Source organism: Limanda limanda, chromosome 5, assembly GCF_963576545.1.
Source record: "Limanda limanda chromosome 5, fLimLim1.1, whole genome shotgun sequence".
NCBI lineage: Eukaryota > Metazoa > Chordata > Actinopteri > Pleuronectiformes > Pleuronectidae > Limanda > Limanda limanda.
In genome coordinates this window covers 25,217,034-25,230,730 of record NC_083640.1, presented here as the reverse complement: position 1 = coordinate 25,230,730, position 13,697 = coordinate 25,217,034, and positions in this window count along the sequence as shown.

Sequence of the window (13,697 nt, the reverse complement as noted above, 5' to 3'; positions counted from 1 at the left end):
ATCAATAAGCACTGTATTAGAGCTGAATTGATAGAAAATAGTGAAAATGCCATTTATGGTATGTAGTTGTCAAATCAGTCAAAAACCAAAAGTCTAAAACAATATTTTGTTAAGTTTTCTATCTTGTTTGATGAAAAAAGCTATAACGATCAACAGTATATGAATCACCCTTTTTTTCTATAATAGAATATTACTTAAGTCCTGTGTCAAACATTCTCAAATGTGAGGATTTGCTGTTTTGCTTCATCAAGCATGAAGTCATCTTTAACATAAGTTGGGCTCGGGGGGAATCATAAATGGCATTTTCATTATTTATTGACGATCTAAAGAAGAAAAAATCTTTAGAAAATCAGGAGAACATAATGGTTATTTGCATATTCTACAGTGTTTTCATACTAGTTTAAACTCCTTTTCCTTTTATTTTGTCAGAAGTGAGTGAACCTTCGAGACAAAGCTCTGACTGTGCGTTCTCTGCACGTCCTGTTTTTCCCTGGTATAAATAAATCTCTGTGAGACGGCACAGTCACCGTGTTGTGCCGTCTGGTTTGGAGGACTCCCCCCTCCCCCCCGGCACGAGCTACCGTCGCTGACCGGCCGTGTCACTCTCGCAGAGGAGTGACAGGCGGACCCCTGGTACCATGGGGACCCTCGACAGCTGAGGGATGACCTCATGATCAAGGGCCCACTGAAGGGGGGGGGGGGGGGGGGGGGGGGGGGGAGAGAGAGACCACTGATCTACAGCTGTTACACAACCCTGACACCGCCAGAATCCACAGGCTGGTCTCCCTTTCTTTTTACAGGAGAACGCTTTTAACGAGTGGATGCGTTTCCGCTGTGATGTTTTTGAAGAAGTCTTCTTCCTCCGGAACACGTCCAGCCTCAAGTTACACAACCGACAGACGAGTTATTTCTTTGGGAAGATGAAGCGATGTCCTGAAACTTTCCCAAGCAAGTTAAATTAAATTCCAGCAGTTTGAACCGTGCTGGTATTTAAGAAATGTAAAAAAAAACTAAAAAAACAGACCTGAACTCTGATTAAACTTCCGTCTGTACTCGCCCCAGGAGAAAAATGGAATTTTATAATTTCTTTTATAAAGTATCAGATGCAGCAGATTATTTTTCCAAGCAACTGCAGAGTCTGCAATTGAAGTTATATTTCATTTACAGAACAATTCTTTATTACATTCTGCAAATCCTGAAGCAAAATGCAATGACAGACTCAATGAGCTCAGTTCATGTCTTTAACGTCAACATTATTCTCTCAAACCCCTGAGCTGTTTTTACTTGTTGGAACCTCACTTGCTTCTTCTTTTATTTGGTCTAATTCCATCTTTTGCATAAAGATAAGTTGTCATCCATTGACATCATGAAAAGCTTAGTTTTATCAGAAATGTATTTACTGTCGACACAAATTCATTCTTTCTATTAAAAATGTTTTGATTCGTTTCCACTGAAAACTTAAATCTTTAGAAGGGCTTTACAAATATATACACATACAAGTTATGTTTTGCTATACCAGCAAACCCCTTTAAAAACCAACATAGTACAAAATAAGGATTTTATTTTAAAAAAAAACAACTACTTCTTTTTGGAGCAAAAGGAAAGGAACTTAACCAGGGGAGTTTAAATTATGGTCGAAAAACGATGTAAGAGCCAAGTCAACATCTTAAAGTAGCACTGAGAGCTCGACACACAGCTTCCTAAGCCCTGCTCTCATTCTTCCAACTGAGATATTAAGATATTTCAGTCTAATTATCCAACATTAAACTATGAATTAAGTCCAACAGCAAATTCTGCTTGTTTAAAATATTGTTCTGCAAGCCGGTTTGGGTCTTGGTGTTACACCTGTGAGCAGAAACACACAAGAGGGACTTTGCTTGTTTGGCTCTGTAAAAGTTAAAATTTAGAGCTGACAAAAGGCTTTTAACATCCCCAGCACCCGGAGACTCAGAAGAAACAAGGCTACTGCTGGAAAGTCGTCTGCCAGTTGTTTGACTTCAGACCAGAGGACAGAAATCTCTTGGTTTAACTCACTGATCCATTAATTTTAGTTTTTCAGAAAATCACTCAACTATAAACACGTCTCATCAGAGGTAAAACTTCATTCTTGAACCACAAAATGTATCCACATTATCGGCTTCTCTAAACCACAAAACATGTAGTTTTTAAAGTACCATTGTCATCCAGTGTAAAAGCTGCAGAATTTATCTGATTTATCTGCAGAAATCTCACATCAAACTTCTTTTATCTGCTTTTCATTCTGGTTTCTTCAGGTTTTATCGCAACAGGCAAAACGATTTAGCTGGTTTCGCAGCTTTAGAGCCGCTGAACTAGGTTTAAAGATTTGTCTTTATTTTGACAAAACAGTGAGAAACTAAATGTCTCAGTGAAGCACGTCAACACATTTCTCTTCCAAAGCCACAAACTCTCGGGACGGAGACGTTTCACAGTCGTACCGATCTCACACATCCAGAGTGAAACACTCAATTCGAGCTTTACACTGAGTGACAGTGAAGCATGATGCAAGTGCCTGGGTGGGGGGGGACGGTGAATACCTGAAACACACAAAGACCCTTCTCTCGCTCGGCCTGCTCGGTATTTCCTGGCCCCGGCCTGTGAGCTGTAGGCACCTAATTACTCACAAGTTGAGAAAAGTTGAGGCAGCGTTTGGTTCAATGCCTCAAAGTGCGGCAGCGAGACACATCCGCTCGTATAAAAAAATAACAGGAAACCAAACACAACACAATAAGGAACATTAAAGCTGCACATTCCTGCCCAGGCAAACACAGGCTGGACCGAGGGAGCAGAGCTGCTCACTGGGATCTGTGGGCTTCTCCTAGAAAGTCACATGACCGTGCCAGTCGCCGCTGCCAAATTCAACAACTTAACTTTGCACATGACGATGCAGAGTGGGGGGGGGGGGGATGTTTGGGCTTCTTCTGCAAACAGAGACGCAGTTTGACCAACTTTGCCCAGTTTGGTCCTTTTCTCAGGGAGGGTGATGAAAAAGACTTGGGGTCAAAGGCTAGTTAACCAAACTGTGTTTCATTTAATAAACTAGAAAATATTTGGTCAGAAGGAAATGGAAGTTAACAAACTATTTGGGTTTTACTAAAAATGTTGTTTCAAACACTGTGATCTGTCACAGCTGAAAACACCTTATAAGTGACTGATTGGAAAGTTTTCTACAAACACGAGGTTTAATGAAAAACCACCGATGAGTGTCGATGTTTCTTTAGAGAAAACAAGAGCACGTCAACAATATAATTGTAAGGCTTTATATTCTAACAATATAAAATAGACTGTAGATGCCAGTGGTAGATGATCGCTGTAGAAAAAGGGGCCATGAACCAATATACAGTATAAGTGACGGTGGAATGGGTGGATGTAAATAAATTGGCCTTGAACTCATCCTTTGCGGTGTCAGTTTTTGCAGATGGGCACAGCATCGTGTCGTGTTCCACCCCCCCACCCCCGGCTGCAGACGCACAGCTCAGCTCCAGACAATGAACCGGTCCCTGAACAACGAGGCCCAGTCACGCTCAAACAAACCAGAACCACTTTAATTCATCAACCTCTGTTGTGTGAAGACAGAACGAGTCCAGAGCAGCGAGTAAAACAAACAATTAGCCCGTTGAGTTTCTGCCTCCACTGGAACACACTGGGTGTGTTTATGTAAGTACAGCACGGTTTCTCACCAACACCACAGGAACGGGGATTTTAAATGGCAGCTGGGTTTGTCTTCGCTGCAGAAACCAAACCGCTCCAGTGGGTTTGAACGAGCTGCTTGGAGTCGACCTGTGAGACTGGTCTGCTCTGAGTGAGGTTCAGTTGCATAGAGTGGGTCAGGCTACAAAAACACTGGATCCTACACTTCCCAGAATGCAACTCAACCACATTATTCAACACCTCATATTACAGATGTACTAAAAAAGATTAAAACTCTGTGACCTTCGACCACCAAAATCTAACCAGTTCATCTGCGAGTACAAGTGAACGTCTGCATCAGATTTAAATAATCTACCTCAGGGTGTTCTTGAGGTTTCGTGTTCACAAGACCGGAACAGAACCTGAAAACATTCTGCCACCAGTCAATGGCTGGAGGAATAAAAGTGTTTAACAGCTCAAACAACTCTGATTTCATCATTTGTGTTATTTCCCTCAGTCACGTGACAAAGCCGGTCCCGAGTCATATCCTCTACATTGAACTGGTATTTCACAGGCTGAACAGAAAACTAGATGCATTAAATACTACTCCAACTGGGAGTGTTCTGGCTTCGAATACCAGCATCACAGATTCAGATAAATGAACAACAACTGAACAGTTTCTCCATATTGGTGAAATTCTTTCTGTGCAGCAGGTGAAGACTTTGGCGAGTAAACTGCCAACACCGCAGGGAAGCTATTTTTATAGTTTGAAAAAGGGGGGGGTTAACACAGTTAGCGCAACATTCCTCTGATTTCTGTTTCTCTTTGCATTCAGTAAAAATCTGATAATAAAAACTCTCTGCTTTGTTTCTTTGAAGGGAATCTTCACATTCCTCCCCCCCCCCCCCCCCTCCCAGGACACTAAGAAGGTGTCGTGTCAGAGTCGGATGCACGCCGGCGTGCAGACAGACGCTGAGGTCGGTGTGCGAGCGTCCTCCTGCATGCTGTGCATTCCTGGAGGGATTTGGAAGCAAGAAGCATCACTCTCTCCTGTTAGTCTGCTCAGGAATGTGAGCCGCCTGCAGGTGTGTGCTCAGCGCTGCGCCCTCGGCTGACAGCGTTCATTTCACACCGCGGCGAGGACGGCTTCTCTGCGTGTGCACGTGTGAACGCACAGCCGGGCTCGAGGAGCACGAGAGCTGCAGCGGGTGTTTTTGTCCACCATAAGCTAATGTTTAACATTCCTGCACGTGTGTGAGAGTCACGAGGAGAATGTAGTACAAAATAAATGTATTGGACTTTTAAAATACACATCATTTTAGTATTTGAGGGATTTCTACAATATACTTTATCTGAATCCAACATCTCAGCAGGTACCAAATACTTGGAAGATGCTAACAAACATGTCGACAAACAGCTTTTGATGATAAGGGCCGACACCGATCTTGATTGGCTGTAAAAAAGCATAAATGATACGTCCTGCTTCCTGCCTGCTCTACCCAGGCTCCACCCCTCGCCTGACTGTTGTGAACATGTCTGACTCGGACAATATCCTCCATCGAACAGTAAAATAATCTTCCTTTTTCTCAAATTTGATGCAAGAATGAAGAGCTTTCACTTCTCTGTGTTGTCAAGACAGAAACCGATATTATTGCAGGAGCCGAGCAGCTAAATATACACGTCTGACATGCACCTGAAAGTTGACACCTCACACTCCACATTTAGACCCATTGTATTCCCGGCCTGCTCCGTTTTATTTAGCCTGGATGAGCACATCTCGCTCATGAGGCAGCCGGGGATCACTTGACATGTGGGGGTGCATTTACTGACAGTGAACCACAGGGAAACACATCAGTCCCACTGGTTAGAATACAGTCATGGTGATTGACACGGGAAACTATAGTCAACTATGAAATAACATAAAAAGAGAACAGGACTTCTTTCACCTAAAATACATGCTACAGTAAATACACACACAACACAAAACCACAGTAAAAAACAGGCAAAATTCCATAAAGCAACATAAAGGGGTTTGTTACCTGGGCCATTGCCATTCACGTGCATGGTTTGAGCCATGGCTGCAGCTGCGTGCTCTCAGTCCCACAACAAGACCGACTGCGGTCATGCAACTGCCATGCATCAAGTCCAGATTACCATGCAACCTGCAAACTGAGACAAAACACACAGAGGACACGTTAGTGATGAGAGTCAGATGTAAAACATGCAAGCAGCCGTAGAGGAATCTCTTTATATCACAGGGCTGCAGCTCGGGATTATTTTCATGCTTCCTCAAATGATAAATGATTTAATCTATGAAATGTCAAAGAACTCCGGTGACATCTTACGTTTTTTTGTAATGCAACCAAAAGTTAAAACCGGGTCCGTTAAAGATCATATGGGAAAAAGGAGCAAATCCCAAATCCCCTCAAAAATACGCTTGAAGTGAGAATTCATGGTTTGGACTTTAAAAAACAGGCATATTTAAAACTAAATTTAAATAACTTATTACCTGAACAAACAGTACAAGCCAACGAATAAACTTAATTTCACTGTCCGACAATAATGACGTGAACCTGAAATAAAAATACAACCTGCTAACGGAACACACTTAAAGCGATTTGAGAATTGCTCCCCCTACAGGTGAAAGGCATTTATATCTTTACCAAAACATAATTAATCTGGAAATGTCCTTCAGATAATCAACCAGGTCTCCATCTCTCCAGCTTTCAAGCAAAAGCAGGTCTGAGCTTCCCGATACATGTTCCAGTAGCACTGTGTTCATTCCCAATAGAAGTTTGTGTCTCAAGCTGTAATTTTATAGAAATCTTCATCGTGTTGGTTTAAAAGTCACATTTCCATTTGAACTTTGACAGAAGAACAAGACAAGTGTCCATCCGACGGGTATTTCATGTTCCGTCAGACAACAGCCTCCCTTTGTGAAAGCTGAAGCCCACTTAATGTGAGCGACGGCGCTGACCTCTGCTTTTTTTTTTTTTTCTTACGCAGGTGTGTTTGCATCTGACATTTATGAACATAGAGGTCCTGTGTGCTCGGGTCTGCTCGGGATCAATGGAAACATTATGAGCGGGAACAAAAGAGCTGTTCTCTCCAAGGCGAGGGGAGAACGTCCACGGAGAGAACACAGATCTGTGAGAAGCATCTGGGAGGGAAAGAGACCGAGACAAGGCTCTGATAGTTTCACAAAGAATATTTACATCCAGAAGATGTCAGGCCACATTTACCTGCCCCCCCCCCCCTTTTAAAAACACGATAACTGATCTCTGATCTGAGGCAAGTGAAAGCGTCGCCCCTTATAGCCCTTTTCCACCGAGGCAGTTCCATAGCTGCTGTGAAGCCAGTGCAGAATCTCGAACCAGAGTTTCTTTAGCCCATTAAGTGTCTCTTGGGCAGAAGCTCGTCTAGAGGAATGAACAGTTGATGTCAGGGGCCGGGATTATTGTGACGAGCCTTTTTCAAAGCAGCACAGATGCACAGACAGATTGTTAATGTTGTGCTTGGCTCAGAGACGTAATCACGTGGATCTATGGACGGCTCGAGCAGATGTAAAAGCAAACCGGTTCTTGAGAATTTTGAATGTTGAGCCAACTCCTTTGACCTTGGTCTTTTACCGGGGTCACGATTTTGACCTTTCCAGAGAAGCAGAACCGACTGTAGATCGATAACAGTCGTCAGATCCGTCCGGGGACCTGACGAGTCACAGAGGCAACATCTGAAAGGTCACTCTCTCTCTCCTGCTGCACACGTGAAGCCTTGTTTACAGTAAGCACCCAAATAAAGAGGCACAGCGAAGTCATTAAGCTGACGAGTCTAAATCCTGACTGTCCGTCATCCAGAGGAACAGTTATAGACGTGACACAGAGAGGAGAGACACGAGGCTCCTCCAACACCCAAATAAACCACAGCCACGTTTCAAAGGGACTGTGACGTCTCGAGATGTTCTGCCTCATATTTAAAATCAAACACTATGGAAAAGAAACTTGGTAAATTAGTGCAGCATTTGTTTTGATGTGAACTGTATTCACAGACGATTCAGGGAACACAGAAATGAAAAGATACAGCTTCTTACGCTGAAGATTATGAAGATAGGAGCTTATTAGAGTTTAACGAATAATTACATAAGGGTAGGTTACTGATGATCTCGGTGATGTTTGTTATTTAACGACTAATAGAAGGAACATTTGATTAAAGCCCCCGAGCAACAGATCAGGATGTGAATGTTTATGAAATAAGAAATCAAACAATTTGATCATATTAAAAAAAAGGTTATTAATGGCACAATGTAGAATAATATAACAATGAGTTATATTTGTGACAGCGGTTGAAGCTGGAGTTAAAAGTTGCAGTTGCTGATTCGCTGCACAGATTTTGTGGAGAGAAGATAAAAGAAGCACAGAGAGAAGCCGGATTTTAAAAATCATCCTAATGCAACTTTCAAAAATATCTTCAATCTACAAATGGCCAACTCCATGCAGCAAAAAATAGATAAATAAAAACACATCAGACTGACCCAACATCTCCCAAGTTTCCTGTTCCATCGGCTGTCAGAGCACAAACCTGAAGGAAGGAGCCGGAAAGCCTCAGACTTAGGATAACAAGATATTTCAGATTCACTCAGCAGGAGCAAAGAAAACAAACACAATATGGATTCTGTCCTTCCTCCTCATAACCATCCTCCCTTAAATCATAAAGTTTGCTAAGAGACAAACAGATGAAGTGTGCAAAACCAAAACATGACTATTTTTTATAGATTTTTAGTTTAGCCCATTACGTGTCTCCGCCTTATATTTATCACAAGCTAACAAAGAGGGAATATTAAAATAAAGCTGGTCCATCAAAGTACTGTTCGGCTGGAATGAGGAATTCATATTTTATATTTATGGACATTTCTCTTAAAAAAAACCAGGATTTGATTACACTGGCGACTCCATAGGGTTAAAATTATTATGGTTATGTCTCGTACAGTATCTATGGCGATATACAGAATCACATGAGGGATTAAAGCATTAACTGAAACCGTGGGAACCTCCCAAAAGGTTTAAAGTTTGATCCACTCGCACTGAAGCTCAAAGTGGATAGAACTGATGTCAGGACTGAAGAAATGACCTTACACTCCTGCCGAAGGTTTTAAAAGACTTTTCTGAATATTTTCTGCTTCATAGAAACATAAGAACCAATAAAAAACACGGGACTGAGACACGCTGATGTTTCAACATTTCTATCAACAGCCTCGGGACCTCTCAGCCTGTTGCATAACCGCTCTGTAAAACTGCCTGGACTCACTTGAAAGAAAACTTTGTGGAAAAGATTTAAATGTCACATGCAAGAGCTCCTGTTTTAAACTTATCACTTTCTACACGTTTTATCCCACACACGTTTGAGGAATTGATTCCAACACATCTGGTCGCTCAGACTGCTTTTGTCCTCGGGAACACGTGAGGTTTACAGTGAAAACAACATGTTGTTGTTGCGTGTTGAGGTGTAGCGCTGCAGGTCGGAGCCTGCAGGATCTGATGCATGCACCGACAGCAGAGACACACCAGCAGCTACCAGGCTACAGACACGTTTGGTTGTTGCACATTCACCTTCATCTAAACCACAGTCGAGGAGTCTTTCCAACAATCAAATCACGCAGCTTACCTGTAATTTTCATTCTAACTTCCTCCCACTGCACGCAGGTAGCAAACACACAACTGAGTCCACCAGCCGCCCGACAACGAGCCTGTACCCAGCGAGCCTCCGAGTCGGGGGGATAAGTTTCACGGCTAAGATTAGACGACTTCCTCAGATGACAGCCAACCGATCCGTGTCCTATAAGAGGAAACAGGACTTTCCGGCTGTTTGGGCAGAACCGACCCCTGCACGGGGCCTCCAGGTGAAACGCATGGTGCACTAATGTGGTTGACAACCTCCGGTCACTCTTCAGCCCCGCTGACCTTCAAGTCACGGCTGAAACGCAGCTAATGAGCTCGACCATAATGGAAAATCCGTCAACACTCGGTTACTGATTAACCGACAGAGCGTTTCTCTTCAGTCCTCAGCAACTGGAGGTGAAGACAGAGTCAACAAAAAGCCAAAATCACTAAGTCTCATCCAAGCTGGGGTCGTCCAGCACGGATGAGCCCGGGACCGATAAGTGAGAGACATGAAAACCCACTTTCTATTTAACCTGCAATGTTCAAAACAATATTGAAACTCATAGTTAGGAGGCGTTAAAGAGAGTTAACGTCCGAAACCTTCAAACCTTCCGCTGGAAATAACGATTACCTTCATTATGGATCATCTGTTGAATGTTGTATTTTGTGTTGCCTCACAAAAGGACAATTGTTAAAAAAATGTAACAACTCAAAAGTCACTCAGGAGAGCACAAGGCTCAACTGTCACTTAAATTCAAGCTGCAACAAGTTCCACTCACACTGGTATCAGTCCTCGAAATATGAAAAACTCAAATCCTGGATGTGCCACTTTGTCTGAATCTGTTTTATGGTTTCTTCCCTGACCCGTAATCGCTTCCTTCAACAAAAGGCTCTTGGTAATCTGTCCGACCGTTTTTGCGTAATCTTGCTTACAAACGAACAAACCAAACAGGGGTGAAAACATAACCTCCTGGGCAGAGACAAAAAAAGAACCACATAAAACATTCAGAAAACACGACAGTAGAAGATATGATAAAGGCCAGTTTGAATAAATATGTTTTAAGCTGCTTTTTACCAGATATCTCTATAGGAAGTGTGTTCCAGGGTTGGAGCCACAACTTCAAATACACTATCACCTTGTGTTTTGACCTGAGTGACCCAAGTTAGGAGCAGAGATGTAAACATTGAAACGAATCCTGAGCTTTTCTGGGAAGCGGATGTAAAGAGGACGGTTGTAATGTGAGTTTGTCGCGTTTTGTTCGACCAAAATCTCCCAAACTGCAAATATTCAGGACAAAAAAAGGAGCGGATCTCTTCTGAAAGAGCCTCAGAAGAATTTAGGTGTTGATTGATATTATATATGTGCTGGAATAAAACACTTTGGACTTGGAACTGGCTAAAAAGAAACAACTTCCAAAAGCCCAAACCTTCCATTTGTAGAGTCGAGTGTGAAATCTTTCTACTCATTGCTTATTGACCGAAGCACCACTGCTGTTTATATTTCTGCTTTGTAGTATTTCTCAGGAATCACTCAGCTCAGAAGGTCGCTGGTCTAACGATCAGTTTATCCTCACGACCTTTTCGAGTGATCCAAAGCTTTTACAAATTGATCTTTCCATTGAATCTGAACCCACACGAGATAAAGAGAACATGACTCACCAGGACGTCCTCCACGCGGAGCCGAGCAAACCGATTTATAAACTGAAGTGGAACTCACAAGCTCTCGGGAAAAAGTAAAAGAAAAAGAGAAAACACAAAGCGCCACGACATCAGCGGACACAAACCAGAACAACTTGTTTGTCTCCTCCTCAGCTGCTACATAAATATGAAACACGCACGTATGGACTCCGGTGACAGATGGAGGCGTGTGGCTGTGGTTAAAAGAAACCTGCCTACCGGTTTAATTGTGATATGATACACTTCACGTGCAAGAGGAACAAAATCAGATGCAAACTACCGGACGCTTTTTAAGAACTGCACAAATTACAGGGGATGGCGAGAAAAAGTAGCTAGAATTTATACTTTCAAACCAAAGAATAGATTCTCATGAATGAATAGGAAATAAAATCCACCTTATGAATACTGGAGCACTTCATCGATTGTCAATAAATACAAATACACGGCCGAGCTGAAATAATTGGCTAACGATCAATTATTCAACAGACAAAAAAATCAATTGACAGTTTTTTAACCAACAAATCAATTTAAATCAGTTACAGAGTATAATAGTAAAATAGTGTAGTGAAGCAAATATCTCTGGATTGTGGAGAACAACATTTTACGACTTTTTATTTTCATTCTGCTTAATGATAACTCAAATTGTGAGGTAAAAACACTGGCACGTTCACTAATCTGTGAAACAATTATTCGCCGTTTTATACAGAAAGAGTGTTTAACTGATCGGAGATCATTGGGTTATTATGCCAATAATTCTTCTATTAATTAATTAATTGCTTGCCAGTTAAATGCCAGAAAATAGCAAAAGTCAATTATAACTTAATCCCACGTGTAACAAAGACGTATCTGACATTTCTGTTGCTCAACTAATTCATTGTGGAGCACCTAGTTTCTAAAATAGCATCATTTGAATCTTCTTAGGTGTAAAATTGTTAAATCAAGTGTTTTAATGGTCAAATAAGATCTGTCCTAACGTCTAAAAGTGAACGGAGCCGTCACTTGACCAAAAAAAAGTTAGAAAGGTTGATAATTCAAGTGAAGTAACGTAATTTTCATATAACTGGTTTTCAAAATCATGTAACAAAGACAAAAGAGGTGAAACTGAATTAAGTAATATACTTCTGAGTCAAACTTCAGTTTAGTCCAGATAAATATTCAAATTCAGGGGCCACGTGAAAAGCTTCACCTGAAATCCCTGTGGAATGAAGAGCTTAGTGTCAGAGAAGTGAAACTGGAGATTGTAAAACTATTGTGTCCAACTTGCACTGACGCAGACCGACACCAGAGTGTCTGGACCCGTTTGTTTGTGTTATAAACTGAGCAACTTTAGAAACAACAGCACTGAATTTAGTATGTGGTGCGACAGTTCACGCTTTCCACTGTAACTTTTGTCAACAGGAAACGGCACGAAAAGTTAAGAGATGGCTGTAAAGGAAGCAAAGCCGCTGCGCTGAATATTCATCAGGCTTGTTTTTCCTCTAATAAAAAAATACTGAGGTTTTCAGCTTTAATGGAGGGAAAAGGCCTGGAGACAAACTGGGCTCATTTAGATTCAGAGCACCAGAAAGGCCCCAGGGACGTTTATATACCAATGAGTTGTGCAGCAGCAGTTTTATCTCTCGATACGAGTGTGGACAGGAGTTTTTCTGCGATATGAACCATATTATTTAGAGAATAGTCTGAATACGCATTTTTGGATCGTCTTAACCTGAATAAGGTCACATTTAGAATAAATACTAATTATATTAAAACCTGTGGAGTATTCAGACCTTAGTTAAGGGTTTAAATCACATTTTAGCATCATATCCTTTTCAGCATTTTGCAACATGCACATACGACAGTTACCAGCTGCCTGAGGACGTGAGCACCGGGTCAGAGCAGAAACAAGATGGAAATATGACGAGGAGGCGAAGCTTTTGCAAAATTGACAAGAAAACACAAAGAAAATTTCAGGTTGGGGTTTTAAAATATAATAATATTAATGGAATATTGAATTAGAATCTCAATATCTTGATCGGAGTAATGTCTCCTTCAGAACAGGCTCAGTAGTCACTGTTTGTGTGTGTGTGTGTGTGTGTGTGTGTGTGTGTGTGTGTGTGTGTGTGTGTGTGTGTGTGTGTGTGTGTGTGTGTGTGTGTGTGTGTGTGTGTGTGTGTGTGTGTGTGTAGCAGTAGAACAAGCAGTAGCTACTTGTCGTCTCAGCTCAGCATCTGGACCTTGTTAAAGAAACGTTTTGAAGCTTCGGAGCAGCAGCTTCTGTGTCGGCGGTGGAGAAGACGTGCTCGGCCGCTTGGCAGCTCGTCGGCCGCGGTGCTGACCCGGGCTCACGCTGTCCGCTGGGTTCGATTCCCTTTGACGCTCTGCATGGGCCTGCTGGGTTCAACTCAGGGAGAGTTGCCTCCGAGCCTTTCAATTATCCCAGCGAGGAGGGAGAAACTCAGGAGGAATGAAAGGATTTTGTCTTCTGCTTTATGAGTTTACAGTCGGGAGGGTGGCATGCTCTCTGCTAAAGTCACAGGCTCACAGGAGGAAACCAAAACGCTTCCAGCTACATCCCAGTGGATTCAAATATCCCTTCTTCAGGAAGAGGATGACAAAGCTTTTTCTGAAAACAAAGACAATAGTTCCTATGTAGACAATGAAGATTAAAGTTGAAGAGTGCATGAAAAAGAGGAAACAGCCATGCTAACAGCTCTAGGAGACGGTTACACACTCAGA